The following is an 18,984-nucleotide window of genomic DNA, read 5'->3' on the forward strand; positions in this document are numbered from 1 at the left end:
AAGAAACAGGAATTACAGGCAGAGCAACAAGGGACTGTCAGCTTCTGATTGACTGATGGCCAGATTCTCCCTACAGACTTTTGATTCATATATATTAGACTTTATTGTGGAGCATTTGAATGTACGGCCACAAGTAAAATCCCTAGTCAGAAAGGTGGGGTATAAATAAAGGCAACTTCAGGAGTTCAGTTTGTATGCCAATTAATGCCATGAGGAGCTATGCAATGGGAACTTCAGTGGGAAAAAGTGTTAAGGCCTACATATTACTGTTGAACGGTGACACAACTGGAGTACAAATTTCCTGAATAGAAAAAAATTAGATCTTCAGGGTGACACAATAATAAAAAAGGTGTCTGAGCAAGTCTCCCCACTGTACTCATCTAGACCCCTAGAAGAAGTGGGTTTTTATTCCTTCCTCAGTAAGACCTTAGTGCACATCTGTCCCCTGGTCTTCTCTAGGGTTACCCTGTGGTGGCCTATGCAGTCTCTCTGTGCTTGCTCTGCATTTTCATTGTGCTTTTTTCTTCCTCCTGCCCATCTCACCTTGCACTTGAGAAGTCCCCCTAGCCACTTACAAATTTCTAAATACTTTCAGGGAAGGAGCAATCCCTGTCTGCTTCTGTTGTTTTTCATTTGACCCTGGTATCGGGCTACCTTCCGCTCCACAGTCCACCCTCTCAGAGAAAATTAGGGCATACAATAGCACATACGGGGGGGGTGGGGGGGGTGGGGTGGGGGGTGTAGTGCATGGAAATCACTCACTGTAAACTACTGCAGGGGCTGGTCTTCACTGAACAGCATTTATTCCCCCACTCAAAAAGCAAATATATGCCCTCTGCAAATACGCTGCTGGTAGCTGGTAGCAAAGGAGCTCTTTTTTTCTTCCTACCTTACAAAGACAGTGACAAACCCGGAGACCTTCAAAGGCTGAGCTGCTAATCTCTAGTCTTTCAAAAATGGTATTGTTGTCCACACAAATCTGTAATTTCCCCAGCACACTAGAGGATCATTGCTTTTAAGAAAGTTTTCTGTTCTGCAGGTTTTTATGCAAAAAAGCATTTTAGGCTAAGTGTCACTAATATTCCTCTCTCCCTCCCTCCCCTTTGTCTCTAGAGTCTCTCTGTCAACCTTTGACTTTTACACATCCAAATAATGATTTTTTTCCTGAAACCGTGATGATTTTCTTACCTTTCAAATTACAAAATTTAGGGACAAATAATCTCCTCTTTGAATTTCTCTGCCTTTATCCATTTGCAGTACAAGGTTATTTAAGTGTATGTCTTTGATTGTATTACTTAATGCCAGAACCATTATTATTTCCTTCCCTTTCAGTTGCTTCACATATTCAGTTAAAAATCAATTGTGTGCCACATCCGCAAACATACCCTCAGTCTTATTTCCTCTCATTTATTTTTTCCACTCCTTGCCTGGGTAGTTAAACTTCCATTAATACCACTCAGGACATCTCAACATTTTTTTTTAAGTTCCATCATTTCACAGTCCAATTGCCATCTGTGGCAAGATAGCTTCCTATATAACATTCATAGAGCTATTTATCCTACAAAGCTATAATCTCAGTCTATAATATCCCTTTAGTCTTAATTTCAAAAATAGAATTTGATAGCTGTCTCAAGTACAGCTCCAAGTGCTTTTTGTTGCATCAGCTTAGGAAAATTGAAGTCCCGATAGAATTAAATCTGGCTGGGGACATCAAGGGCAACAAGATAAGCTTCTGTAGGCACATCAGTGATAAAAGGAGGACTAAGGAAAATGTGGGCCCTCTCTGGGAGGAAACGGGAGACCTGGTTATCTGAGATATGGATAAGGCTGAGGTACTCAATTACTATTTTGACTCAGTCTTCACCAGCAAATGCTCCAGTCACAACACCCAAGCCACAGAAGGCAAAAGCAGGGACTGGAGAATGAAGAGCTACCCACTGTAAGAGAAGATCTGGTTTGAGGACATCTGAGGAACCTGAAGGTGCTCAGGTCCATGGGACCTGATAAGATGCATCCACAGATCCTGAGCAAACTGGTGGATGAAGAGGCTAAGCCAGTACTGATCACCTTTGAGGAGTTGTGGCAGTCTGGTAAAGTTCCCACTGAGTTGAAAAGGGAAACACAACCTTCATTTTTAAAAAGGGAAAAAAGGAAGACTCAGGCAACTAAAGGCCAGTCAGCCTCACCTCTGTGCCCAGCAAGTTGAAAAGTATGACAAGGCATATGGAAAATAGGGTGATTGGTCCAAGACAGACCTGCTGCTGGCTAACGCCAAGCCCATCAGCAACAGTGGTAGTGTCTCTGGGATAACATATTTAATAAGGGGGGGGGGGGGGGGGGGGGACCTGCTGTACAACCTGCACCTGGCGCAAGGGGGTGAGACTATGTAAGGGGAATTACTCTGCAGCCACCCAGGTCAGTGCAGAAGGAGGAGCAGCAGATGCTCCAGGTACCTGAGTAGAGGCTCCCCCCAGCCCGCGGGGCAGCCCCCGGCGGGGCAGGCTGTGCCCCTCAGCCCACGGAGCCCGCGGGGGAGCAGCTCCCCCCCGCAGCCCGGGGCAGGGGGGTGCCCGCAGGGGGCTGTGACCCGCGGGGGCCGCGCCGGAGCCGGCTCCGGGCAGGGCCCGTGGCCCCGCGGGGAGGAGCCCGGGCCGGGGCCGGGCTGCGGGCAGGGCCGGTGCCCCCGGGGGGGCTGGAGCCGGCTGGGCCTGAGGGGCTGCGCCCCGCGGGGGGGGGGGGGGGATCCACAGTGGAGCAGTTAATGATAAACTGCAGCCCATGGGAAGGCCTCATGCTGGAGTTCCTGGAGGACGGTCTCCTGTGGGAGGAACCCCACGGTGGAGCAGGGGAGGAGTGTAAGCAGCCCTCCCCGTGAGGAGGAAGGAGCGGCAGAGGCAATGTGTGATGAAGTGACCGCAAAACCCATTCCCCGTCCACCTTTGCTACTTGAGGGGGAAGAAGACAGAAGAATCATGAACGAAGTTAAGCCCAAGAAGAAGGGAGGGTTGGGGGAAAGGTGTTTTTAAGATCTGGTTTTATTTCTTCTTATCCTACTGATTTGATTGATAATAAATTAAACTAATCTGCCCACGTAGAGTCTGTTTTGCTGATAACGGTAATTGCTGAGCAATCTCTCCCTGTCCTTGTCTTGACTGAGGTGCCTTCTATTACATTGTCTCTCCCCTATCCAGCTGAGGAGGGGGAGTGATACAGCAGCTTTGGTGGGCACCTGGCATCCAGGGTTGACCCACTACAAGAGTGCTACAGCAACCTTAATTTTATTTCCTTTTTTTTTTTCACCTTCAGTGTACAAGATCAAGTTAAGAGCGATGGAGATGTTCACGTTTGATGTGCCTTTTGACTTTCCTTCTGATTCCCTGGTTTTATTCTGAGAAGCAAGAAACAACCATTTGACTAGAATTAATTAAGTTAGGTAAAGCAATCATTGATTAATTTATCAGCAAGTACATATGCCAATATTTCCAAGTAACACTGCTTTTCCTACTTTTACAGCATCAATACTTTTACATATGAGAAAATATTTTCGGGTCTGTTAGCCAAAAAATGCAACACTGAGCCCTAAAGGAATAAATTCTGCACAGTGGTATCTGCCTATCCTAATTTGAAATCCCCAGTTTATACAGGGGTAGAAATGTACAATCTACAATTAATGATTATTTTACTCAAAGGAAAAGAGGGGGCTTTTTTGCTTAAATTGCATTGTTTATTATTTTTATTATCACCAATGTTATTTTAAATTCTTTTCTGAAATTGTAAAAGAAAATCAATAATCGAACAAAAACTGATTTTGCTTGGTGTTAGATATGTTCAGTTTTCAATTGGAACATATAGATATCTTTCAGTTCATCTAGGAAACAGAAAAGAAGCAGTTTACAACTGCAGTCAAAGCAAATATCATTTATGATTTATTATTTCTGTGACTTGCCAAAGAAGCACAATAAAAGATTTAATAATTTAACATTCAACAAAATTCTTGTCTCATTGCCTTAAGTATGGCTAGGTTCTCTCTGTCTCTCTCACAGTTTATGAAGCTCAACCCATTCCAGGGACAGTTATTGCTCAGTTGCTGTGTCCTAAGAAGAATCCTGTGCAACCTCAGCAAAAATTGTCTGTCAGCCAGTTATATTTCTGGAACTGGGCACAATTTTTTTGATAGTAAGGCAAAGATTCTTTTAAAAGTCACAGGATTCTAGATGCAGTCAGTGCATCAGTGGAAATTAGGAAAAGCCATGTCAATTTGGGAAATCAAATGGAAAAAAACCCACAAGTTATATTATTAAAAAAAAAAAAAAAAAAAAAAAAAAAAACAACAACCAATCACTTATCTCTCTTAATCCTCTATCCTCAAAGATTTTCACTTTTCTTTTCTGAAGTCCAGAACAACCAACATACCAGAGAAATAAACTTTGTGCTGAAATGATTGTTGTTCGAATGCATCCTTTACAAATTTCCTTCATTTTAATAATGTTGCAACATTGGTAGTTCGTAGTTATTGACATTTATATTTATATTTAAATAATATTGGCGGTGTATTGGTAGTTATTACACCGTAAAATTAAGAGTCTGGAAAAAAATGCAAAGCAAGGCTTCTGGGCTTTTTGCTTGTAATAGCTTTTTAATTACTAGAGACTGGAGTTTTTGCAGTAGTTCAGAAAAAATCAATTAACAATAATAAAAAAGAAAGGAGGAGAGACTGAGCTTTTGTTTGAAGAATGAAGTACCCTTGTAGCATCCTAAAATTCTGAATGTAAAGCAAGATTAGAGGGAGACTCATCTGACTGGCTACTTTTACATACTGCCAAGGCTGGAACCTTTCCTCAAACTGTAGTTAATGACGCATTTTAATCGGTTCATAAAATAAAATAATAAAATAAATAAAAACAAAAAACAGCCTTATAAAATTTCACTTAGAAAAATGTTACCAAATATTACCAACATATTTTTAAGCAATGGGATGTTCATTAAAAAAAAATAAAAGAAATGTCTGCCTAAAAAAAGTGTTTTGCAGACAGAGAGTAAAATTGTAGACACTGAGATAAGAAATAGGGAATTGTTCATTTTTACTTTCTAGGGAGAATTTCAGTCCAGTCAGCAAAATTTCTTTTAGAAACATTCCTTTCTAAATAGAAAATCTCCTTTTTCAATTTTTTAAAAAAGTGCTATTATATTAGTTTCCTTGTGTAATATACAGGTTGCACTAGAAGCACAAAATTACATAATTTTCCTTGGAAAAAAATATTCCCTTTTTCTGAAAAAGATATTTATATGTTTACATTAAATGGACTATTTTCTGACTATTGATCCTTTAGAAGTAAGAAGACAATACACGGTACCCCACATTAAGTATAACGTATCTCTTAAAAATGTAAAAGACATTAGGAAATGGTTTTAAATTATAAGATTAGATTCAAACTAGATATAAGGAAGGAAACTGTTCTATTATGTCCTTGAACAAGACCTAAAATACTATGTCAAACTCACTCAAGTACATGAACAGTTTTTGTTTCTTTGTTGGACATAAGCACTGTAGATGTCCCCATTTGTCCAGATGAATCCTACATTGTGTAATTAATAAAAAGTTGTACTGGACAGGTTATTAACTATGCTATGATTTTGAAATTATAAGAGATAAGCAGTGGAAGAACTGAGTTTAGACAAATCTCTGTCATGGATCTATTTCCACTCTGGTAAACATCATTCCTCCCCTTTCCATAACACTTCAGGGTAAGCAGAGACTATATATTGCCTGATAGAGGCAAGAATAACATTTGAAAGAAAGTCCTGGCTTTATTTCTTCATATTTGCATGAGTCAGTGACTGATAGAAAAAAACATAGTTTTGACTGTGCCCATCAGCCTAATCGTCCACTTCTTTAAATGAAAGGAGAACCCTTCCGTTACCTGGTATTTCTAACCGAGCTATTGTACAAGGCACTGAAATACACAGCTGTTTAGGAAACAGACAGTGCCTTTCTGAGGAAACGAACTGCCAAACAGATGGTCTAGTGCTTGACACAATATAGTCATTTTGTCTTGCCTTGTTAGTGGATAGTAGCCTTTATGAAATACAAGCAAGATCACTTCTGTGTATCTCTCTGATCTCATAAAGCATGTCATAAGCTCCAGTGACACCACACACACTCCTTGCTTTTAATGGTGGTGGCACTTCCAAAAGCAAGTGGGTAGAAAATGTCATGAGGATGCCTTAGTAAAGCTCAATTGCTTGCAAGCCTTTTCTGTAGCCTGGGGATACCAGTGGTGGATGCAATTTAGAGCAGGTCTCTGCTCCAATACTGAATATGAAAACAGTACTCTACAAGACCAGTTCAGGGTGACTTCAAAGAAAACTTTACTCACTGGATACTCAACACTACATTAAAGTCACAAACTGGGATGTGGCACGTTGTGTACCAAATTTACCAACTGATGCAGTTTGGATTTACACAGGTCCCTCACACCCCATTTTTAGAATGGTTACAAGAAGAGCTAAAGAAGGCATTGGCTTACTAATTTATGACATAATAATTTCAGAATAACCATAGTTACTAAAATGAGGTTTATTAACTGGGTAACAAGCATATATCCTGTATTTTTGAGAACAGACAGGATCATAATTCACATGATCTTCAGCAAAGTCACCGCTTATATTAAAACGTATCTATTATTTAGAAGCTTCATGTTCTTTCTTCTAATATTTGAACTGGTGAGAACTATTATTATGTATATGCATAAAACAGGAACAGCTGAACTAGGTAATGCCAAAACTTGAGTGCTGTTCACAGTGTACACCAAAGTGGAAAATATGCAACACCTGAGAGAACACAAGTTTGCCTTCACTTTCTGTACTCTGTCGCACTCTGTAATATCTCTGGTTTCTGTTTGCACCTGTCAGATTGCTGATGATACCTCTGAAAAAAGGTCATAAAATTACAAAGAGAGATATGATTTTGAATCAGCTAATTTTTAGTACTGTTAAATGAATTTCAGACCTGCTACTGTCTTAGATCAGTGTTGCCTCATTATGGTTAAATCTGGGTTCATAGTACAGAACTATAGCTATAAAAACAAAAGCAATAGCTGTTCTCTGTGATTCCACTCAGGACAAGTTTCCAGGGGTAACTGGTGTGGATTAATACAACAAGCAGCAATCCTGCGTCAGAGGCATTCACACACAACCTCTCGGTCACAAATAATTAAGTTTCTGAAGTAAGCTTAAGGTATAGTTCTGTTATCTAGACTGCACACGTCTTTTATATCTAACCTTGATCATTAAAAATGGCAGATTTCATGGTATGGAGACACAGGGTGGCTTTTGTTGCAGTGCAAATTTGGCAGATGTTAAACTATATCAACCCAACATATTGAGAAGAGTTCACAACTTGTATCTCATAGAGCCAAATTTAGAATTTAAAGGTTCACTTTAGTAAAGACTTTAAGGAGAAAAACATGCTAAAAATTTTCGTATTATGATGTATGATTTCTGTAATACTGTAAAACAAGTAAATTTTACTTTTGTAAAAAAAATACAGTCGTGACACTAGTTCCTTTCATGTAACTCCTCAGTGGATGAAACTTGCTTTAACAATATATGGAGTTATTAAAACATCTAGGTAGCAAAAACACACCATTGGTTTAAGTTCCTTGGTCATATAAGCTTGTACGACACCTTTAGAGCAAAATTCTATTTAGATAATTAAATGCTGTCAATCTAAAATACTCTTTGCTATCTTAGCTAAAATTAAGATTTCATATTATGAAAACTGTTCTTTACTGTTGCTCTGTGAAAACAACAACAAAAGGCAAGACCCTATATGCAGTCTTTAATTGTCTTTAATGTAGGCTTTACTAAATTTAGAAGTGCTGTATAATTGTAATGTATATATCTATGCTTACATTTGTGTGTATTATATATAAATGAATATATACCATTATACATTATATATACAATTCATAGATACCACTAGTGGTAAAATTATTAAGATCAATATTTTAATTAATGTTGCTTTTTTCAAAGAGAAAATATTTCTGCATTATTTCAGTTCAAGAAATGAACAACTATATGTGGTTACAGTTTCAGCAGGTTCTGTCTATATTATTGTTTTAAATGCTCTCATATTGTTAGAAACTTGCCAAGGTCTTAAAAAATTACTAAAAAATAATTCTGGCAATTTCACTGGCTTTGTTTGAAATATGAATTGTTTTTATAATTGGGCACTGCCTGCGTTGTTAAGGTAATGTAAATGTGTTAGTGTATGCAATTCTTACTTGAATTGTTATATTCCAGGACAAACAGAAAAACAACCTTTGTTCTTCTGTTGCTTTCCTGTAATATAAACTTTAAATAAATAAATAACAGTAAAGAAAAACAAACAAAACCCCCTAGAAGCATTTACAGCTGCAACTGTCCTAAGTTCCCCAGGTTTCCTGTTGGTACTACATTGTTTATAATTATTTGTGGCACGGTTGGATAATACTACATAATAGATATTGCTTTCTCTTACTTGAAGTCAGAAGCTGGGTGTGCTTCACAAGCAAAACATCTTGGGCTCATACTGTAGACTGAATAATACCAGATACACTAAAGCATTAGAAACGTATTGACTATCATTACTTGTGAATCACAGAATAACTCTTAAGAGACTTCTCTCTAAAACCATTCATTCCTTGATTCTTTATGCCACAGAATATTGTGCATCACAACCATTTTTTGGAAAATCTGTTGCAACCAAAAAATAATCTGGAAGTTGCCTTGCAGTGATGTTTTAAATTTGGAAGTTAAGGTCCTCTGGAGCAAAAGTCATGTGTGTTAGGCTAGTGCTCGGCAAAACTGAGATCATTAGTGTGTTGCTGAGTTCTTTTCCCAAGGCAATGCTACTGTTAATTATAGTTTCTGTTTATGAATTAGAAGAAATTCTGTTTAGAAATCAGAAGAATTCATAATTCACTGAGTCAGAGGAACACTCATCAACCATTTAACTTTGACGTGTCAGATTGGGATTTGGCTCATTCTTTATCATATGCAAACCCATTTAATCACGTTTTGCCAAAATCAACACTTCAAATCATTAATAACACAGAGCAGAAATACAGTAATGTACTGTACTGTAAAACAGCCAAATTCAAAGATCACAGGGAAGCCCAAGGTGATGAGACTCAAAACCCTGGGAAATAATAATAATAATAAAAAAAAAAAAAAAATCACCATCGTATTATTATCTTCTGCCATATATTAAAATCTTCAGTTCCATGAACTGTATGATGCAGAGAAGTCTTTGATTTTGTTATACACTTGGCCTCATTTATGTCAAAGTAGACTAAATGCAATATTAAAAATTTCTGATCAGAAATTAGATTAATTTTTTTGTACCAGGTAAAATTCTAAGCACATTAAGGAAAATTTGGAAAAATATATTTTTTTCTACCTTCTGGAGATTTTCAGGAGGTTCCAATACAAAAAAGTAATTTTAAATTCCCTCCATAACTATAAGTCTATAACTTCTCTCCTCTCCTCTCCTCTCCTCTCCTCTCCTCTCTCCTCTCCTCTCCTCTCCTTTCTTTCTTTCCTTCTTTCTGTCTTTCTTTCAGAGACATAATATTTATAAGCAGCACAGTATAGGTAAAGTGAAATGATCAATCAAAATGCTTGATATCTTTGCTGGGATTTATATTTTAGTTTAAATACCTCCAGTGATACATTTCATCCTTATTTCAAAATCTAAAATAAGTCGGATGACTTGCCTCCTGGAAGTGTTGCTCTCAGTCATTTTCTTTAGAACTCACCAAAAAAAAAAAAAAAAAAAAAAAAAAAAAAAAAAAAAAAAAAGTCGTCTAGATGAGCTCAGATTTCTACACTCTCAGTATCTAAAATTAGGCGAGATAAATGATCTCAAGTGTCTGAGATCTTGCCAGTTTAGAAATGCCTAGATGACGGAATATTATATATTACATAATCCTATTTTAAAATATGTTTGAGTCCTCAAAATGTTAATGTAATTTCCATCTTTAACCATGTCAGACAACATCACCACTGTCAAGATCAAGTCAGAAGAGACACTAGTAGGCTTTTCATGGCTTCCTGAACGTAACTCTGATTCTTCACAGAGAGTTCAGAAAGGCCATCAGCCTTTGGAAACCATTGAGAAGACGAATTTACTCTCCAAAACACTTTTGGTGATCTTCAGGGGTGAGATCAGCAAAAGTCCTGGAAATCTTCAGGTGTTACATATTCTGTGTATTCCTTTCCTTTTTACTCTACTTATTTTCCAAGAGTGTTCTTTGAGGTCAAGTCCACAGCATCAAGCTGAGTGAGTCAGAATGGATGGATGCCAATGTCATGATTCCCATCCCTAGCAAAAACACTATTATAGCTGGCAATGATGGGTTATTTATCCATTTTCCAGATAGTGGCTGTATTTATGGTGACACTTTTACTCCTCAGTATGGCATGGAAGCAGCCACAAGCAATATAAAAATATATTAGTGAAATATTAGTGTGAGGCTACATACTCATGTCCTCATTCCCACACATTTGTACTGTTTCTGAGCATCCTTCTGGGGCAATTTTGGCCTGTAACAATTAGTACTCTACAAGATAATGCCCAGTCCCAAGGCCCATTCTCAGCAGGATACCCTGTACTGGAGGAAAGAGAGTTAGGTCAGAGATGTTAGTGGCAATGTGTCTTGGCCATTATATTTATTAGGCTAAGAATAACCCACAACTCTTTGATAGTTGAACTAAAATGTTAATTAGCACTAAACCTGAAATTGTTAAATTTAGCTAAAAGAACTAAGAGATGGATATTATAATTTGAGGTAGAAGAATAGTCCAGTAACTGAAAAATACTCAGAAAATATTAACAATGGAAAATACATCACATGTAAATGTATTCTACATGATGCTGCATTATATTTTCAACAGGAACACCCAAGTATCCATATCCTCCAAACATATCCAGATGGATTTGCAGACTATTGCATGAGCAAAAACCAAAATTATTATGAAAAGTTAACCCAAAACTGTATTTTAAATTATGTAACTTTTCTTTTTTTTCTGATGATGATTGTTTATTTTCCATTTACTTGGAAATGGAAACTGGCATTTGGTTCACACAGTAATATTTTTTGTACTTTATGAGAGTTCAATTAAATTATGATTTAGACTTTGCAGGGAGTTAATGGATAGCAATTTAAAGAACTATTGCTGTGCTTCATGTAACATGAAGTATCTTACTCTGCCTACATAATTTCTGTGCTCTTACTGTTTAAGCAGTTATTAGGAAGTGCTCTCGATACTGTCTTATTCTGTGTATCTTCAGAATTCCACCCCATTGCTTCTGATCCAGATGTTTTATCATGGTTACTGTAGCATTTTGAGGCAGGGTAAAGCCATTAGGCAAAGGTATTGTAGCTGCATTTGTTCAGAGAAAAAAAAAATCAAACCCACGACAACAGATTCTAAACTGAAAAGCTATGAAATTCTGGATTAAAAAAAATACTTAAATTTTCTCAGGAAACTTTGGAACCTCATTCAGCCTGGAATAATTGTTATTGTGAATGTAGTTAAGAAGCTAAAACCAGCTGTGATTTAAATGGATGCATAAGCTACACAGAAAAAAATGCTTATGATTAGGTGCAGGTAGTAATGTAGTGCAATAAGCAGCAGTTCCCATGCAGCAGGGCAGGGATACTGAGGTTTTTTAGCTGCAAAGCGGTGCTTTGGTAACTCAAAGCAGCCATAAACCTCACATATGGATACATCAACCTGAACATATCAGGGAATCTGACCTTTTTGAATATGAAGCTGTTGCACATTACAGTCTATTTGCTATTTAAACTTATTTGTGGAAATATCAGCATTTAGTGTGGTTTGCATTTTTATTCAATTGAATTGGTATTGACTTTATTTTGATCTACTGCAGCAAATTTATAGCAGGCACAACAGAGCAAAGGCACCTGATGACTTGTTTGCTTAATATAAATGCAAACCCAACATGAGGAACAAAATACTTACACCTCAACACTTTAAATGGTACAGCATAAAGTAGATGATTTAATTTTTCTCATGAAGAAATCTGTCCCTGATTACCATGACTGGTAATGTGAACACTCCAGAGAGACTATGAAGGGAGAGACCTTGATTAGATGCCTACTTGGCATTTCTTCCACTGCTACATGATTGCTGTTGACCACTTTGCAAATCTATTGATATTGGCACTGCATGTGGCCATTATTATTTTTTCATAGAGTTATAGTTAACTGCTAGCTAACTTTCATCTTTCACCTGCAAAAATCTAAATCTTGATATTTAGCTTCTCTAGCTGTAACAAAATGTATACAATATGTATATGAATATTCTGGTTTATGGTCCTTTCAAAATTAAATGTGCTCTTTAAAACTGCATCTAGCATATGGGCATGAGCACTGGCTTTGCTTTGTCATGCCTGGGCACAGGTAAGCAGAAGGTATGAGATCATAGCCTAGGCTGCTGAGTCCTAGTTAATAATGCAAGTGGAAATGGGGAATCCATGATCAGCCACTAGCCTTGGTTTCCACGTGACAACGCAAACAAGCATCATCATGATTCACAGCTCACCCCCTCATTACCTGGAGTGAAGATAAACATTTGCCACATTGGACACGTGAAATTATCTAAGATGTACCAACAGAAAAGCCTTTCAAGAACTCTTGACTGTCTCCAAATGTTTAGATTTGTACTCTGTTGTTCCGAGTAATAATTATTTAACTTCTCTGAAAAAAAGAAGACCTTTTACTAATAGGCTTCGCACTGCATGCTGACATTTCAGGAGGTTGCTATATTAGTTCTATCATTCAGAGCCATGAATTATTGATTAACCTACACTATTCTCCTTCAAACTACTGAACTACTCACCATTGTACTGATGCAAAGAGCTAATAAATAAGCAGAATATAAAATGACTTAATTCTGCTTTAAAAGAATATAATAAAGTTTTAGTAGAGTCTGTACTGTTACTAGTGCTAGCCAGGTAGTAAATTTTGTTTAGCTTTCAGGCTTTATGCACCAGTCTGCCATCTCCAAATTAGTTTCAGCTTCATATTTCATGGAGATTATACATCTGTTTGTGAGGTAAAATGCTGGTATTCCTCCAGCAGTTCTTTACCACTTTTGCATTCTCAAACCAAAATGTGCTGCTCCAGGTATCAGAGCTGTCCCTTACCTTCCCTCTTTTGACTATAGGATGTCATTCTTCCCTAAGTTACATTTGTTCAAATCAGGAAAGGCTGTGTCAAGAAGTAGAGCTGCACCATGGAGAGAAGTATGGGGTACTGTTTATTTTTGAAGAAAGTATTTGTTATTAAGATAAATAAATAGTTTATATTGGCAAAGTGAGATAATAATAGACATTCTAAAGCATAGCTCCTGACATTAGCTTTTAAAGGCATGTAGTCTGCTGTAAAGGCTGGAAACATTGTACAGGGTATTTCAGATATTCCACAGAGCTGTAGAGTACTCTGTTACAGTAGCTTCAAAACATAGATAACCTGAAAAACTTTGACTGCGAATCATCCCTACAGTGGGATTTTTTTTAATTGAAAACCTCAAAAGATGTTTTGGTGAGCTCATCCTGTTTGATTTTGTTTACTGGGCGTAGAAATTTAATTTTTTTCTTTTACTGCAATTACTATAATAGATTGACTACTGAGATCCTGATACAGTGTGTGCAATACAAAGAATCACAAGAATAGAAGGCAGCATTGGAATATTTCCCTGTTGTCCAAGCTCACACAGAAAAATAGTAAAACCAGTGATTAGTTACACCTGGACCATTTTCTCTGAAGACAGTTATTATGCTAGAGCATACATTTAAGACTATTTTTGATAAGAGAGTTTTTCAGTGTCTTTAGATCCACCATATACTTTTTTTCATTTGAGAAGTTTTGATTTTTTCTTAGGCAAACTAGAAATTTTACTAAGAATGGTCTCTGTAAAATATTTTGTTTTCCATACAACATTAAAAATAAAACAAACAACCCAACCCCACCCCACTGTGGTTTTATGGGAAATTGGGTTTTATGGAAAAATTAGAAAGCAAAAACCATCACCTGCCTGTTTTAATACATGAAACAAATTTACTGTAGAGGTCACGATCAGATCTTTTGTCTCCTGGAAATATTAAGGTTCTTAAACAGAAACCATCTAGGTGAGTTTCTGAAAACCAAATGAATACAGACATACCTGCTTGATAATTTGGAAATACCTGCATGGGAACACCTACAAAACATTCAGAATTCCTTTGTTCTAGCTTCTGGGAAAGTGCATGTGTCCCGCAGAATTCAGGTGTGCTACTCTCAGCACTACGGGGATGTCAGGTCCAGAAGAGGAATGAGTGCTGAAAGGATCACACTGATGGCTGTGAGACTCCCAAGAGCATGCAGATTCAGCTTTGACATCAGCCTCTCCTTTTGCATTGCATTGGGGTAGGGCGAACTGAAGTGACAGAGCTGATGGTGGGCAAATTTACCCAAAGTAGGTTTTATAGCTTAGGCTGTAGTTCTTGTGGCCTTAGGGGGTGGCTATCGTACCTGAAACATGTCACTTCAGAGCAAGCTCAGGTGTATGAGCATTATACTCTAGCCATTTAGCCATTTCTGTGACTGCAGTGCTGAAGTATTTATTTTTATCCATTGCACCAAGTTTTTATGGTTTGCTGTAACTTACAGGGAGGGGAAAAAAATTACCTCATCCATAGTTAAGTGCCCTAATTACTTACTTCAAATGATATGATTCTTCCAGAAAACTTTTAGAATAGCTTTAAAAGCTCTCAACAGCTTACAGCTGAAAGCCAAATGTATAGGTTCTAATTCATTAACACTTTGTAAAACTACGTAACTCCTCAATAGCCCACAGATCATTTTAGTATGGTGTGGTCTCACTTGAACTTCGTAAGTAATGCAATCTAAAATCTTTCAGGTAGGATATTCTTGGTTTTTTTCATTGGCATTATTCCAACCTGTAAATTCTCTTGTTTGAGTCTTGATCATTAGCCATCTTCTCCAGAGAGCATTCTGCATTCTCCACCTGTTCCATGTCTAAGGACCAAATCTAGCTTTAGTGTTTTATCTGTCTTCAGTTTTTCTGTTACAAACTCCTCTGTTCATTTAAACTGTAAAGTTCTGGGGGTTTGGGTGCACTGTAACAGCAGTAGGTGTGTGTACAGAGATTTAAGTTCCTAATTAAAGAGAGAGGAAATGCATGAAGAATATTTCTTGAATACTATTTTTATCTAAGAGATTTATAGGATCCCTTTCTATGAAACATTATGGTAGCTATTAATTATATGAGAAAGTGTTAGTTTTCTCCTATAAGATCCTTTGTGCTCAACTTCCTAATGCTTGAGCACTACAGTTTTCAACCTTCATGTAGTTTTGAGGTAATACACAGAAACAAATTTGTATGATACAGTAGACTGAACAAATATTATGTTATTGTTTTCTTGCCTAGTGTCGGGGGGTTTAAATTTTTTAATTTTAAATTTTAAATTGATTTTGTGTGTAGCAGTGCAACTATAAAGCTATGCAAGGCTATACAAGATAGACATCTTATTGGTTTTAACCTCCCACTATATTTTCATCCACATCTTTCTTTTCATCCCATTTTAAAAGTAGCCATCCCCTGTAATAATATTTCTTAACATTCTATTTTTTTTTCTTTTCAGTGAAGGTTATTGTTTTTTCATAAACTTAAAATGAGATGGATGTCAGTTAAATAAAAATCAAGTTATCTAAATACGGATATGCATCAGATGAGGTAACTTCAAAAAAAAACCAAAAAAGCAAATTATATTTACAGTACTGAAAGCAGAAGATCAGTTCTCTGCCTGTCTCTCCATCATCACCCTGGCAAACCTTGTGTTTGTGGGTTCTATTTTTCTGTGGGAAGTCTACATATTCACTTATGACAGTGACTACCAAGAAATCTGGACAACCTTAGAGAATCTATATGTAAATAGTAAGAAATGTGCTGACTTAAAGCCATTTCAAGTTAATTGAAGTGTGAGTAAGAAATATATGTTTTCATGATTTATTGGCATTAAAGTGTCTATTTTTATTTGGACAATTTTCACCTACATAGCAGCGTACATTTTGAAAAATGGAGTAGAAGGCATTTGGCTATCACAAAGCTGCTAATCATTCATGCTTTGTAAATACCCACCAATACTCACAAGGAGGGTGCATATTATATAAATTAATTTAGCCCAAGGTACTGTGTTCATGCTTGCAAACAATTTACCTGTGTTGTATAAAAAAATTACTGCACAGTAAAAGTAACAGAAGGTCTTTTTCAAATGTTTAGGTACTGTTACATGGTATTTATCCTACTGCCGAGATACCAAAAATAATTCTGGAGATCTTCTAGTACAATATGTGGATTTTTCCCCTTTTTTTTAAGTTGTTCTTAGGAGAAAAGGGAAAAAAGAAAGCTAATCCCTACTTTAATACTGCACTTTAGACAGGAAAAAAAAAAAAAAAAAACAACACCCCACACTACACATGTGTAGAGCATTGTCAGCCTTGTTAGGTAATTTTCTTTCTATTTTTAATTCTCACAATTTGCCTGTGTTTCATAAGGTATTCTGGAATTGCGCCAGCAAAGAACTCAATCTCATGCTTTGCTTTGAACATGTGCAAAGTCTTCTGCATATTCTGCCTTTGAGGTACATTTTTAAATTACTTCCACAGAGAGTCAGTGTAAACTTATCTTAGTTGGTGCATGTGTCGTCACTTGGTGCAGGCAAAGAGAGGGCAAAGAGCAGTGGCACCAGTGGCTCCACAGCTGGCACCGGCTGTCAGTCCCCAGAGGGTCAGACACTGGGTTCTTTGCCAGAAGTGTCAAACTCAGCATGATTTTAAAAACTTAAGTAAGAATAATGTTTGTTTGCCATGTGAATAATCGGAACTTATATGATGTTTAAAACATTAGAATCAAACATCTCTGGGCACAATGATTCCACAATACACCTTATTATAACTACAATATTCTGCAAAGAGAAAAAAAATGCTCATAATCTCATATAAAATACTGAAATACTTACAAAGTATCTGAATTTTGAAGGTGCCCTTTCCTTGTTTAATCAATAAGTGGATATATGATTCTTCTGAAGTTCAAAAATGCTCAAAGAACAGGAACTATAGCTCAAAAACAGTGCAGGATTTAAATATATGAGATAAGACAAATTATTCCGTACAAATACTTAAATAGTATGTACAGACCAATGCACAAGATAGACTACCTCAAATTTAGGCCATGATTATCAAGGTGCACAATGGGTTTAAAATACAACATTTTTTTTTTATGATGGGAAAAGAATTAAGCCAAAGTAAAAGTAGGAGGGTGAAATTACATCACACTTCTTTGAAACCACAAGCCTAAAGCAAATATGCATTAGTATGACAGTTTTATAACTAACAGATTGCATTTCTTAGACTTTTGAAGTATGATCCAGTTTAATAGGCAAAGTACTTTGAATAACTTCTATGTGGAAATACACTTTAATTACTTCCTGAATGTATCATATGTTCACCTGGAAGTGAAATACTTTATATGAGTCAATAACAGGACTCCAAATAGGTGTTTCAAATTGCATACAGGCCCTCAGTATAATTAGTTCTTGGTAGAAATATAGTAACCTGTACCTTTTCCATTAAGAAATGAAAAATCTAGCAATATTGCCTCTATTAAGTAATGAGAATGCAGAATTTAATTATTTTTGCTATATATTATATATGTGATAAGCAGTACATTTGAAGGCATATGAATGTGATACATTGTAAGTCTAGAGCTGATTGGACTTTTTTTTCTATTTCTTGAAGTTCAGTTACTTATCTATTGCTAAAAACTTGTTTTGTATACATTTTAGGCCACCGTTTCTCAGTGTTGGACCAGAAAAGCCTTTCTAGAACTTTCTGCAACACAGTTCATGAGGTTCTTAACGTGATTTGCTGAAGACTTTTTACAAATAATGAGGCCTTAGTGATTTAATAACCATCGTCAGGTATCACGACATAAATTTACAAGGAAAATGATTCAAATCCAATAGTCCTTTCTTGCTTAAGCATACCAAGGGTGTGGACCTAATGCCATCTCATTGACTTCAGTGGGCTCATAACCACAGCAGATGTTAACACCTCCTATAACAATTCACAAAGAAGAAAGTACTTAAGTGAACTAAGTAAGGTTCATTTTAAAACACTGTAATTCCTTAAGGTAGCACTGATGCTTTTCAAAATGGCACTTTGTTGGTACACAGTTGGCACCAGAATTTGAATTCTGCTTTTGTTAACATAGCACTAATGAAGAAGAATATAAAAGTTATGAGGCAGCAACTAAGTCCTTTCAGGAAATTATGATAAAAACAACAAACAAACAAACAAAAAAGCCTAGCAGTTCACTAAAGTTGTTAAAGCATATATGGCAGAGATAAAAATATGCTGAGTTTGAATCAGTATTTTATTCATGAATTCTCCCACCACCACCACCTGTTTGGTGGAACCATGTTTTAAAGAGCATTTAATAGTAATTTCTAAAATAATTATCAGTACACTCCATGCTGAAGGTTAATCCTTTGGGTATTAATTTAGCTTTATCACAAAGCAGACAGAGTGTCTGTATTAATCTCACTGCACTTAACATATTACCAAAATTAAGGTCTCTATAGGGAAAAATAACTTTATTTCAAAACAGTGAAACTTAGTTGATGCAAAAGTAAACACAGTGTTTATTGCAACCGCTTCAGTGCACAGCACAAGAATGTGCATTCGGTACTTAAAGAAAGTGAATCATCTGAATCATTTCAAGACTACAGGCTCTCCAGCTCTGCTGTTTATTTATATGCCATATATTCTGCAAATTTCTGTTGGCACACAGAAAGTTCAGTTTTATACCAAAATAGCCTCTGATACTCAGTCTTTTTAAAATTGCAGTCAT

The 18,984-nt window shown here is 36.7% G+C and overlaps 1 protein-coding gene across 5 annotated transcripts in view; it reads right to left on the reverse strand.

Moving 5' to 3' along the window:
* CNTN5 (contactin 5) overlaps positions 1-18,984 on the reverse strand; it is a 674,696-nt gene that overhangs the window by 542,125 nt on the left and 113,587 nt on the right. The gene's annotated exons all lie outside the window — the stretch shown is intronic.

The sequence above is a fragment of the Falco naumanni genome, chromosome 2 (genome assembly GCF_017639655.2).
Source record: "Falco naumanni isolate bFalNau1 chromosome 2, bFalNau1.pat, whole genome shotgun sequence".
Classification (NCBI taxonomy): Eukaryota; Metazoa; Chordata; class Aves; order Falconiformes; family Falconidae; genus Falco; species Falco naumanni.